Here is a 13,271-nt window from a genome sequence, read left to right as displayed (position 1 = left end):
TTCTGTGAAAAAACTTTTGCGATGTCGTTCTTGTCCGTTATCTTCAGCGCAAAATTAGTGAATAGAGGGCGGAAGAACTTTGTCACCATGATCTCAAACAGCTCCTCGTGATGCTCAGGCACTGAACAATTACGTAGTTCACGCTCTCGCAGAACTTAAGCAGTATTCACGGCAGTCTCCCTCAGCGGCAGCGTAAAATTTCTTAGCTTAGCGAGCACTACTTCAACCTATTTGTGCAAAGAGTTCAGCAGAACTACGAGTTCGTCTGACCGATACAGTAGACGGCTTCTGTCTTCAAGCCTAATCAGAGAATCTGATGGCGCCGAGGGCTTGGCTTTGTCACAAACTGAGGCATTCTTTGCAAGACACCCGCTCATTAACAGCTTAACGGCTCTCGATAGCTATCCGCCAACCATCGCTAGTGCTGCACATTCTGGCGAACGAAACGTTTCTTTGCGCCTTGTAATGTGGTTGAACAGCGCTGCTGTCGCCTCTTTGGAAAATTTATTGGATGGTTCTGGCGTAGTACTTACGCTCAGTTGCCGGCGTAGCGACGAGCATGTGCTATCTTTCGTGTCCATCACGTTGCTGTTTGTCGATGTTGTCGCAATGCCTGTCTTCAGAGACTTTTCTGTTCCGTACAAAACTGCCCGTGAGTGTGTCTGATCGTTGCTTCCAGCCAGTGGCGCACCGACGGAAGGGGGGGGGGGATTCGGGGGTTGTAACCCCCCCCCCCTGAGGCCGACCTAACCCCCCTCTTTCGTTTAACCCCTTTTCTTTCCTTGCGCATTCGAGTACTGCAACTAAGATGTAAGACGCGCAGTCGTCTGCACACTCGCAAAAAGCGCATCTTTTGACAATTTCCCGTGAAGAAATCGAAATTAGTGCTGTTTAGATAGTATTGGCAAACTGTCAAACTCCCCCCCCTGGCCGAGATCCTGGGTGCGCTACTGCTTCCAGCTGACCTCCTCAACCACCCAAAAAAATATTCATCGGCGTCAGACGAGAGCTTTCTAGTCAGAACAAATCAAAGTGCATCTCTCTCAGCAAGTATCTGACGCATTCCACGTTTGACACATTCAAACTTGGAGCCACTTCTCTGGAAGTTCTTCATCGCTCGGAATTTCATGAAATGAGATGCCCGGGACGTTTCTCTTACTGTACGAGTTGCATCTATATAGGTCCACAACGATACGCCATACTACTGGGTATCAACTCGCAAAGCGCCCTATCAAACCACTTAAAGTAGCACAACTCACTCGTGACCACAATGTCTTCTTTTCGGCCAGAAGGCTCTCATTTGCGCTGCTGCTAGACGTCCTCAATGTGGCACCGACAGTCTCACAGCCACAGTCCTTTAATACCCTGCCGCAGCTCATCGCGTCAATCGAAGGCAGAATGCATTTTTTTCCCCAGCCGTGGACTGCTGCAGGAAGGTGGTGATCGCTCAGCAAGCCAGCGAACTGTCGGCAAGCGAGGGAAATGGGTATTGTCTCGATTTGACACTAATGGAGACGCGCACACGCAATTTTTCCCGCCTTTAACCATGCACGGCGGCTAGCGAACTATTCTGGGGTAGCAGCGCCCCTAGCGGGCGACCTGCGAGGTGGTCAGGAGAGGAGGTTGAACGGCGCTCCCGGAGTGATTGTGCGGGCACAGAAAGTATATAGGAGGCTATGGTCCTGCTAAGCTAGGCTCACTCGAGAGGGTGCGCGTGTTGAACGTTGCCATGTTCAGTTTCCATTGGCGGCCTGTCCGGACCCACATATTCTTAGCACCCTCTGCCGCATAGCAGGTCTGACCGCCGCCTTGGTCAGGTGCTCCGCAGCCACTGGGGACTGAGGGCCATGGGTTAATTGTCGGAGTCATGAGGGAGGTAGTGACCGAATACTGCACCAGGGAGGCCAATTCCTGTTCTGGTGAGGGAGTGACTTTGATAAAGCTTAGTGGGCCTTCCTAGTTTGGTTGCACCTGAACTAGTATAGCCCCACTAGCTCTCAGCAATATATATTTTTTTTTCTTGCCGGTGTCAGGCACCACTCCATGCCTGAAAATGTAGTGGAGTAGGATTCGAACTTACGACCTTCAGATTCGAAGCCAGGTATTCTACCTCTCCTCCACGCCACCACCAAGACAGAACATAGCCGGGATTTATTCGTTGGTGAAGCGGGTGTTCTGATACCGGTATAGGTTTGGGTCCTACGCCCGTGCCCACACAATTTTCTCGCGAAAGTGCCGCAGAGATACAATGGGTTACCATTATACCAGCATACTAGTGCAGACGTATACGTCGATTACTGTGCGCAGCATCAAACATGTCGAGAACACGCTGAATACACATCTTATTGGCAAGAGATAGTTCGACCGCAAGCCCAGCTACGTCGCTCAGACGATTATTTGTCATCTTGTTGCGAAGATAATTCTTCAATCTTCGAAGGCACCAAAATGTGCGCTCGCAAGATGATGACGATTCCGGTATCGTCACGGCGAAAACACCTAGCTTGTGCAGTTCGTGAACCGTGTGAGGATTGAGGGAGGCGCCGGCGCCATTGCGCGGGGGTTTCACCTGTTCTGCCGTCCCGGCTTTTCCCCATCCCGCGCAACCAGTTCCCGCGGTGGCGCTGCACACGCGATGGGTTGTGCTGAGGGCAGGGCGCTGACGTCACGAGGCGGCCGCGTTTCGGCTGCTAGCGGCGGAGCGTGGCTCTCTCTTCTCTCCGGGGACCAGCGCACGGTACGTACATGCTTTCCTCTCGTCCGCCGACACCTTTGTGACTAGGACTGGAGCTCGCGCACGGTGCCTTTGCCTGTGCGGGGAGCTCGTACTTTGTGCTGATCCTTTTCCCGATGCTAAGCCGACGAGCGGTGCCATAGTGCTCACGCGAGGTCATACCACGCCGAGCCGCACTTGCCAAAAGCCTAAGCCAAAGGATATTGCCCATGCTCTCGCGAGTTGACCCATTGGTTATCGCCAGAGCAAGTAGCATAGCCGCCGGCACTTTTCCTAGCGGTGTGTCCCAGCTTGAGCCTGTGCTCTCACAGCAACGTGCTATAGGCTTAGCCTGGTGCGGGACCCCTTTGGCTTCCCGCCGCGCGGGCGTTTGTGCAGTGCTGGTGCCGACGGATTCAGTAAACGGTTTCCGTCAACTCAGGGCTTTACTGTGTTTTTGCATGCGTCGCTCGGTAGCCCCTTGCGGCCTCTGAGCTCGCGCGCGAGCGGTGCTGGAGGCGACGGCTGACGCAGCCCTGTGGCTCGCTAAGCTCGAACCCGCGGTGGTTGGTCTCCTGTGAGACACCAAGAACCGACAACCGCTAGTTTATGCACTTGAGTGATGTGACTGGGATCTCCGCATGGTCAAGGTTCAACTCTGCCCAGTAGCCGAGCGGAGTTCGCATGAAAAAGTATTGAAACCATCTCCATATGTGAACATCTATGGTTTCGAGCTGACACTGTTTGCTGTGTTCTGCTGCTTATGCACCGCATAAGGACGACTTGACTTCAGCCAACCAAGAAAACAGGCTGGCTTCAGGAAGGGATGTTCTATGATGGATCATATCCATGTCATCAATCAGGTAATCGAGAAATCTGCGGAGTACAATCAACCTCTCTATGGCTTTCATAGATTATGAAAAGGCATTTGATTCAGTAGAGATACCAGCAGTCATAGAGGCATTGCGTAATCAAGGAGTACAGGAGACATACGTGAATATCTTAGCAAACATTTACAAGCATTCCAGAGCTACCTTGGTTCTCCACAAGGAAAGTACAAAGTTACCTATCAAGAAAGGGGTCAGGCAAGGAGACACAATCTCTCCAGTGCTATTCACTGCATGCTTAGAAGTATTCAAGCCTTTAGACTGGGGAAGCTTAGGAGTAAGGATCAACGGCGAATATCTCGGCAACCTCCGATTTGCAGATGACATTGTCCTATTCAGCAACAATGGAGACGAATTACAGCAAATGATTGAGGACCTTAACCGAGAAAGTGTAAGAGTGGGGTTGATGATTAATATGCCGAAAACAAAGATAATGTTCAATAGCCTGGCAAGGGAACAAGAATTCAGGATCGCCAGTCAGCCTCTAGAGTCTGTAAAGGAGTACGTTTAACTAGGTTAATTACTCACAGGGGACCCTGATCACGAGAAAGAAATTTACAGAAGAATAAAATTGGGTTGGAGTGCATACGGCAGGCATTGCCAAATCCTGACTGGGAGCTTACCACTGTCGTTGAAAAGAAAAGTGTACAATCATTGCATTCAACTGGTGCTAACATATGGGGCAGAAACTTGGAGGTTAACAAAGAAGCTCGAGAACAAGTTAAGGACTGCACAAAGAGCGATGGATAGCCGATATTCTAGTTGACATTAAGCGGAAGAAATGAAGCTGGGCAGGCCATGTAATTTCGTAGGATGGATAACCAGTGGACCATTAGGGTTACAGAATGGATACCATGAGAAGGGAAGCACAGTCGAGGTCGGCAGAAAACCAGATGGGATGATGAAGTTAGGAAATTTGCAGGCGCAAGTTGCAATACGCTGGTGCAAGACGGGTAATTGGAGATCGCAGGGCGAGGCCTTCGTCCTGCAGTGGACATAAAATAGGCTGATGATGATGATGATGATGGACGACACGTGTATCCCGCACAGTGGCGCACTGAAGGGGGGGGGGGGTTCGGGTGTTGTAACCCCCTCGCCCACGCGTCCAGCTCCACCAGTCCAACGTGTCCCTTCAGTGCTCTGTTCGCATTGTCATTACAATTCAGGAGGTGGCTCGAGGTCGAATTTGTTGGATTAACACAAACACTCGGTCATTGTTTTGTATTTCTTCGTTCACTCTTTAATTACTTTGAGTAAAACGCTAAAACAATAAACATTGTCATCATCCTTGGTGTCATCAATTATTATAATTATTAGGCATTTTATTTGTTGTTGGATTCCTCTGTTCCTCTGGCTAAAGCAAGGAAATTGCATATTATGCAAAGTGCTTGCTCCCCTCCCCCACTCCACCATAAAAATTCACCCCCCCCCCCTTGGCAGAGATCCTGGGTGCGTTACTGATCCCGCGTGGTATACGTGCGCTGCCTTCGGTTACACAGTACTAGCGGTTATTTGACCTCAGCAGGGCGAAGCTTATTCGCTGCCGAAGAGGCCTGTGGACGGAAGGCGCCTGAAGAACACTACATCCGAGGCACGAACTTGCCAGTTCATGCAAGCAGACCGAACAACGAAGAAAAGAAGCCCATTTTTAAATCTATTTAGAACCGTTGGAACCATTTTTAATCTTACTGCGGCAGTTCGTGCTGTATTTCAGGTGCCTATTCTATCACAAACGAGAGGGTAATTGCTTGTGATCAGAAATTTTCTACAATAAATTGTTATGCTTAAACAAAGCCGTCCTTTGGAAGCAGCGCTGCTCTCATGCATCTGCCTCCAAGTTGTTAGACATCAAAAGTGGCATTTTGTCTCATACCGCCTACCTTGGGTCAGCTTTTCGGCGCTCTTGGGGCGAGGCAGGCAAAAATTTTGGGGGGGCTGCCGCCCACCTGTGCCCCCCTCTGGCGCCGCCCCTGTTCTTGAACAATCCTCCTTCGCAGATAGCATATTTCCAGATTTTTGAAAAGCATTTGACAAGGTATGCCATAAACTTCTACTACTTAAGCTTCGTCTTCTAACATCGATAGCAAATTACTTGTGTGGTTTGAGTGTTCTTTAACTAACCGCTCCCAGTACGTTTCGATCAACACTGACCCTGAGCTTAGTGGCGTTCACTCTGGTGTACCGCAAGGCTCGGTACTTGGCCCTCTTCTCTTTCTTATTTACATTAATGATTTGCCATCCTGCGTTTCCTCTCATATTCATTTGTTTGCTGACGACTGTGTAATCTTCCAGGAAATAACTACAAACAATATAACCGTTCTATAGAATGATCGTAATGCTGTTTCAAGTTGGTGCAAGACATGGTGTTTGGAACTAAACATTAACAAGTGTAAATTCATGCGTGTATCATGAAGCAATCAAGCCCCACATACTCGCCTTCTTGACAACGTTCCCCTAGACCTCCATGACTAGCTACAAATACCCTTGTGTACACACTAGCAGCAACATTGCCTGACCACTCACTGCGCTAACGTCGTAAGCAATGCTAAAAAAACATTGGGCTTTCTTCGTTGTAACTTTTTGCTTTCTCCATCTACCTTAAAACTGATGCTCTATAATACACTAATACGTCCAAAGTTGGAATACGCTGCATCAGGTTTGGGATCCAGGTCATGAAAACATTATACATTCTCTTGAAATCGTCCAGAATAACGCAGTCCGTTTTGTCCTGTTTAATTATAACAGAACTGCACGCATAACTGCCATGAAATCAAGTTTGAACTTACCTTCGCTTGCATCACGTCGCAAACAACTTCGTCTCTGTATTTTTCATAAAATCTTTCATTGCTCCAAATTACATAAAGAACTGCTTCAGTCACCGCACTACATATCCCGAAGAGTAGATCATACTAACATTGCGTTGTAGTGCAAGTTAAAGAACCCCAGGTGATCAAAATTAATGTGGAGCCCTCCACTACGGCATGACTCATAATCAGAACTGGTTTTGGCACGTAAAGCCCCAGAAAGAAAGAAGAAAAGATCATACTAACAAGGTCGGCATACCTTCTTCCTGAACTAATTCCTTTTCACTTTCGTTTTTCCCATACGCATCTGACGAGTGAAATCGCCTTCCAGCAAATGTTGCTACAGCTCTTTAAAAACGCCATAGCTAATATTTTTTAAGTACAGTAAAACCTCGATAATTCGAAGGTCGCCGGACCGCGAAAATTCTTCGAATCAAGCGGATTTTCGAATTAACCGAAATGAATAATAAAAAAAAGAAAACAAGCAAGAACTTGCCTCAAAGAGAAATCACCTTTATTTTCCATGTCCGAGAAAAATTACTCAATGTAATCACCGATGCGGGATTACTTGGTGCGCTGGTTCGCCGCCCCTAGTGCCATGCTCTCCAGCTGGCTCTAAAAACGTAGCATACAAATATCACCCGCACTGCACTCAACTAAGTTGCGGACAATGTTCACGGAATCGATAACTGCCGCGAAAGCGGGCGTGGTGGTGCTTGACTCCAAAAACTTGGATTTGCTGGATATTCCGGACTTCAAAAATGCACCATCAGGGTTCCCATTGAGTTCATGCATTTTCGCACCCAATTTTTCGGACGAATTGAGACCCCAAAGTTCGATTTTGCGGACTAAATCGCTCTTTCCGAGCCGCGCTACCCAATCTTGGAGGCCGCCTTGTTGGATTTTGCACTGGCTTGGATTCCAGTGGCTCGCTGTATAGCCTCCAAGATTGGAACGCGCGCTATCAATAGAGAAGTCGCGCAATCCTCCAGTCTCGAAGGACATGCCCGCTCTCGACTGACAAAACGCTCCAGAGTACTGCACTTTTTCTTTTTTCTTAGTATATGCGCTCAGCACTATCGTTGTAACCATTTATTGTGGGATGTTTTTTTTTTTATTGCGACAGCAATTATATGGACACTTCAAGCGGATTTTCGCCGTCGGCGTCGCCGCCCTGAGGATCCATACAAAGTCCAAGGGCGATAAAATCATCGCCGCGCGCCTGCCGTATGTGCGAGTGACAGCGCGCGGGGGACGCGCGCTTTCATGAGCGAACGCACGGCGGAGCGTAAACGCGACTTCCTCCCTCGTGCGAAAGGCCGTGGTGGTATGGGAGGGAGGGAGGGGAGGGGGGGGGGGACTTCTACTCTTCTAACAACTGCGTACTTAGCGCCGGAGCAGTTTCTCGCGCGCACCATATCTTGAACGCGATTTCCAGACGGCTCTGACCTTTTGTATGCGCTGTGCTCTCGCCGCTCAGTTTCCGTTGAAGCGATAGACCGCACGAACCTTAGCTCGCTGCGGCGGTCGCGCTCGCTCGTGCGCGCTGACACCACGCGTGTTAATTCAGTGAGTTTTTTTTTTTTTCTCTCAAGTTTCGGTTGCTATTTTGAACGTGGCGTGTACACTGAGCAGGTGTCTCGGAGACCCATGTCTCAGTGATCGGCGCTACCTCCTGTACCTTCGCGAGAGCTAAGCAGTGCGAAGCTCGTTTCTTGGATCTCCATGGCGAACTCCGTTGACGGAGATCGCCAACGCGGTGACGTTCGTGTCGACTGTACACGGAGACGACGTCATTGCTGTGCAAATCCAAGCAAGTCGATCCCCTCCAAGCGTAGTATGAGGCAGGGCATTATTAGAGATTTTTTTTAAGCGGAACTAATCACTTTTTTTTTCGGCCCAACGAGTTTTCCGGACTATTTTTCAGTCCCCACGAGCTCGGAAAATCGGTTGGCGACTGTACGCAGCGCCCTAACCTAACCGCCGCACGTTGCTACTAGCCGGAAACTTCGAATTATCCGAATAGAGCCGCGCGGGCCATTCAAATTATCCGGTAGAATTTGCATTGAGAATGACGGGACCGCTCAAATTCCTCGAATTAACCGAAATTTCGAATTAACCGAGTTCGAATTATCGAGGTTTTACTGTAGATCTCTTTTTGTACCTGCTATTTTCATGTTAAGAATGTTAATCTTGCGTTATATTGTTATGTGTTATTCTTTGTTTCGTTATAGCTAACTTGTATGATAGAACTAATTTTTGTACCTGCTACTTTTATAATAACCATGTTAATCATACTTGATTTGTTATGTTTCACATGCTGCTTTTATATATCTATTTTGTCTATATTTCTCGTTTCCCACTCCCCTCTGTAATGCTTCGGCCCTGAGGGTATATCAAATAAATATAAATAAAAGAGCACCACATTGCGCACGGTGTCGCCAGTGGGCCAGTGGTGTCGTTGACAGCAACAGAAGTGGTTGTTTCACATCTCGTGCGTTTCACCGTTCTCCGTGTGTGTCACCGTTTCACCGTCGTGTCTGCAGGCTCGGTCATTAGGCCTATCACGCAATGTCTTCTTGTGGCAAAGGCTACAGCGCCAAAACATTGAAGGAGAAGATGGAGATCCTTCGTGAAGTGGATGCCGGCAAGACGAGCAAACTCGAAATTGCCAAGAATTGCATTCTGAAGAGCACGCTCTTCACTTATATAAATAACAAGAGAGCGATTGAGGAGGCCTATGCAACTGAAGCTTTCGCCAGCAGTCGCAAGAGACTTCGGCCTGCAAAGCACCCAGAATTGGAACACGCAGTGGTCACTTGGGATAAAGGAGATGGGAAGCCAGGACATTCCCCCGAGTGGCCCGATGGTCATGGCGAAGTCAGCAGATTACGCGCTTCTCCTCCACATCGAGGATTTCAGCACTGCAGAAGGCTGGCTACATTGTTTCTATGACAGGCACGAGATCGTGTTTTGCACTTTGTTGGGCAAGGATGTGAGCAGCGAGACATGTGCAACGTGGCAAAACAGTGCTTATCTGAAGGCCTATTAGCCGCATGATACCTCCAACGGAGACCAAACCGCTCTAAGCTGTTACGAAGCAAGACAATGACATACAAAGGAGACTGCTGTGCAGGCGAGAAGCGGAGCAAGGAGCGCATAACCGTCTTTTTTTGTCGCAGCAAATATGACCGGGATGCAGAAACTGCCCCTTCTTGTCATAGGCAAGGCTCTTAATCCTCGCTGCTTCAAAAATATCTCCACAGTGCCGGCGGAATACACGGCTAATCGGAAGGCTTGGATGACGCGGTGAATATTCAAGCAGTGGCTAATCAAGCTTGGCCATAAGTTTAAACTAAGCAGCAGAAAAGTGCTTTTGATTGTGGACAACTGTTCCGCACACACGGTCGAGGTGGATCAGAAGGTCGCTAAGCTTGCGTTTCGCTTCGAGCACAACGGCAGCCCTGCAACCAATGGACCAGGGAATCATTAAGAACTCAAAATCATTCTACAGGCACCACATGTTGGAGTGCTTGGTTTTGTGCGCAGACATGAAAGAGCGCACTGTGGATGCTGCTCACGGCCTTGCATATGGTGGTGCGCGCCTGGGATCAGATCACGGCAGCAACAGTTGTTAATTGGTTCCATCACTGTGGCTTCACTGTGGCCGATGAGGCCCAATGCACAGAAGCAGCTTGTGAGCGCGGTCAGCACGAAGTCATCACCACAGTAGTTTGTGATGCGGCCCGTTGCTTTGCAAGTAATGGAGGTGCTTGGTGTCGTGCGCCTTTTCGACTTCGAGGAGGGTGAAGATGATGCTCTGGGTCACGTTTGCGCTTTGGAGGACAAACTGATGACCATCGCTTTCAATGAAAAAAAGCAAAAAGCGATCACAGATTATTTTGGTCAATAAATATTGTTACAAGTGCAACCCAGTCTCAATTCTGGCTTTTTTTCAATGACTTTCATTAGTTCAAATTCGGTTTAATTCAAACTCATCATCCAGCATGCCGATCATCCAGCATGCCAGCATGCCGATCGCAGAAGTCAAGTCATTAGTGAAACATTAGTGATCGCAGAGGCCACGTCATTAGTGAAACGCCAGGTGGCACTGAGAAGCATCCAAAAATGAAGGAAGCACTTACATACATAAACCAAGGAAAGACTTACTCAAGCACCCACCAAGATAATCTGAAAATAAAGGGGAAGCGGAATGCAGCAATAACACAGAGCACTGTCGGAACACAATAAGTATGAGGTGGTGCGTGGAATCTGGAAAGGAGTAATGGTGCCACCGCTAACGTTCGCAACTGCCATTGTATGCTTAAAATTAACCAAAGATAAGTAGGCCGGCTGGCTTTGGGAACCCATGGTAAAACCACAAATGAGGCAGTGCAAGGTGACATGGGTTGGGCCTTATTTGAAGTCGGAGAAGCACAGAGCAGAGTTGGTTTTGAAGACTCAGGAACATGGATGAAAATAAATGGTAGGCTAAAGTGCACAAGTATCTGTATTTGAAAAGCGTGGACACAGAATGGAGGAAGAGGTCAAGAAAGTTGGCAACCAAGTACAGGATAATTCAAACTGTAGACAACCAGGAGTCATCAGAAAGTGAAAGAAATAGACAGTGAATTTGGATGCAAAGAATGGAAACAAAAAGGACAATGGATATTTACAAGAATGAGAAGAAAAATTAGAAAGGAAAATCTGTATGAGAACCCAAAGGCAGTGCTTGCTATTTGAGGCTCGAGCCGGTTGCCTAAGGACCAAAACATACCAGAGCAAATATTCGGAACTAGACGAGGCATGTGTATGCTGTAGCAAAGATCCGGAGACCACTCAACACATCCTGATGGAATGTGAAGGGATTCACCCAGTGAGAACATTAGGTAACATACACCTTCCAGAAGTGCTTGGGTTTAAAGTGGACAGAAGCATCAACCGGTAAGCAGTCAAGCTAAGCAAGAGACGTTTAGAGTATTATTGGTGGAAAAAAGCAGGGAAGAGGTTGATACGACCTGATTTGATCTCTTAGTCATAGGTAGAATTACAAGGTAGATATTGAGGAAAAGAAAAGATTAATGAAATGTATACAAAAATGCTTGATAAAAAACATGTATAGCATACCTTATTAAATCAAGCAGGCTAGGTCACTGCCCCATTTCAAAGGGGAGGCCATTAAATCACCATCAAATGCTTACACCTAGTACAGTCAACGACCCGGTTTTTCGGACATACTACCTGGTAATTCGGATGCCTTCGCGGCACCACCACATACCTCATAGAGTCAATCAATGTATAAGAACATCTGAAATTTCTAATGCAAAAAACCTTCGCTGTCTGATTTTCCGGACTTTTTGCCATGACCGCAGTCAATCGAAGCCACCCCCCCTGCCATTTTGATTATCTCGCTGCCTTGAACCGGCGTTTTTGCACGCAGATCCGCTGGCAGCCGTAGCCACTACCGCGGCAATGCTAGGCCTAGCTGCTGCGATGTTCGCAGCCAAATTTCTTGCTGTTCGGTGTTGTGTTTTTCATTAAAAGAATTCGCTGCTGTTAGCAATGACGCCGATTCCACCTTTGTAATCCTCAACTTAAACTTATAGTGCAAGCACCTAAGACGAACCACAAAAAGAAGATGCGACATACAGATAGCATATATGAGTGGGAAGGGGCAATTGTGTTTACACGCATGCACCCGCCATCTCCTATCATAGTACGAGCACCGATACACCTAATAAGTGTACTGGCAGGCCTTCAAGGCTATTTCGGATGTGCCTGTGGTGATTTGTGCCCTTGGGGGCAGCAAAAGGCATGCATTCACTTCTTTGGACTGCCAAAATTTTTCAGATGTTTTCACGGTCGCTAGGGCGTCCGAAAAATCGGATGTTGACTGTATACAACACGTCTAGATGAGCTGCATGTTAAACTAAAAGTGATGTGGTGCACATCTATTGCAGTGTAAGCAAAGTATTGTGTACTACGTACACATATGCTGTGTATGCCCAACTAAATGTGTCTAATAGTATCGGCCTGTGTGCTAGAAGTCCTGTGTTCGAATCCTGCCATTGGAAAATTTTAATAATGTTTGTTTAATTATTCATAGCACAGTACTTTGGTGAAAATGACGAGTTAACAGGTCACGAAGCCGTTTGAAGCCAGAAGGACAAAGTTTAGGCAAATCCATGTATTAACCAGCATTCCTTGCACTACTAGCACCAGAGTTCCCTCTAGTAATTAAAGGGACGCTGAAACGGTTTGGACTAATTTGTGTAGATGAGTAGAGTACGGCTACATTAAAACATTAGCGTTACAATTTAGGTGAAGTGTCTCATATTAGGAGAGCTACGGACGATTACAAGTTACCCTTCTCCCTAGCCATGCTTTTTCTCCTGAACTCGTTCGCTGAGTGATTGGTGCTAAGCTACGCCTTCACTGGCTCTGCGTAATGTTGTGATGTGTCGTCTACTGCCGGTTGTCTTGGAACCAGCGCGCGAAGCCTCTCAACCTCTGCGCTAGCCACCTGGCTGTCAATCCCCCACGAGAACTATCCAAGCAGCGTGCGTTGCGAGCATTCTCCAGAGTAGTAATGTGGGCTTGTTGGTATGGCATTGAGTTTTTTCATGGTATGGCATCGAGGAGACACACAGGACAGCGCTGTGTGTGTACTGTGTGTCTTTGCATCCAGATTTATTCATGCTAAAAAACTCAGTTCAAGTTTGTGTTCTATCGCAGCACCGAGCATGACCAGTATTCCAATAAACGCAGGCGAGCGGGGCGTTATGATGGATGGGTGGATGCGTTAACTAAAGCCCCCCACACTACACCGCTATGGCTTTACCGTAACCGTGAGCATGGATGGGATTGATG

This window comes from Dermacentor silvarum, chromosome 3 (assembly GCF_013339745.2).
Source record: "Dermacentor silvarum isolate Dsil-2018 chromosome 3, BIME_Dsil_1.4, whole genome shotgun sequence".
Lineage (NCBI taxonomy): Eukaryota > Metazoa > Arthropoda > Arachnida > Ixodida > Ixodidae > Dermacentor > Dermacentor silvarum.
This window is presented reverse-complemented; position numbering follows the sequence as displayed.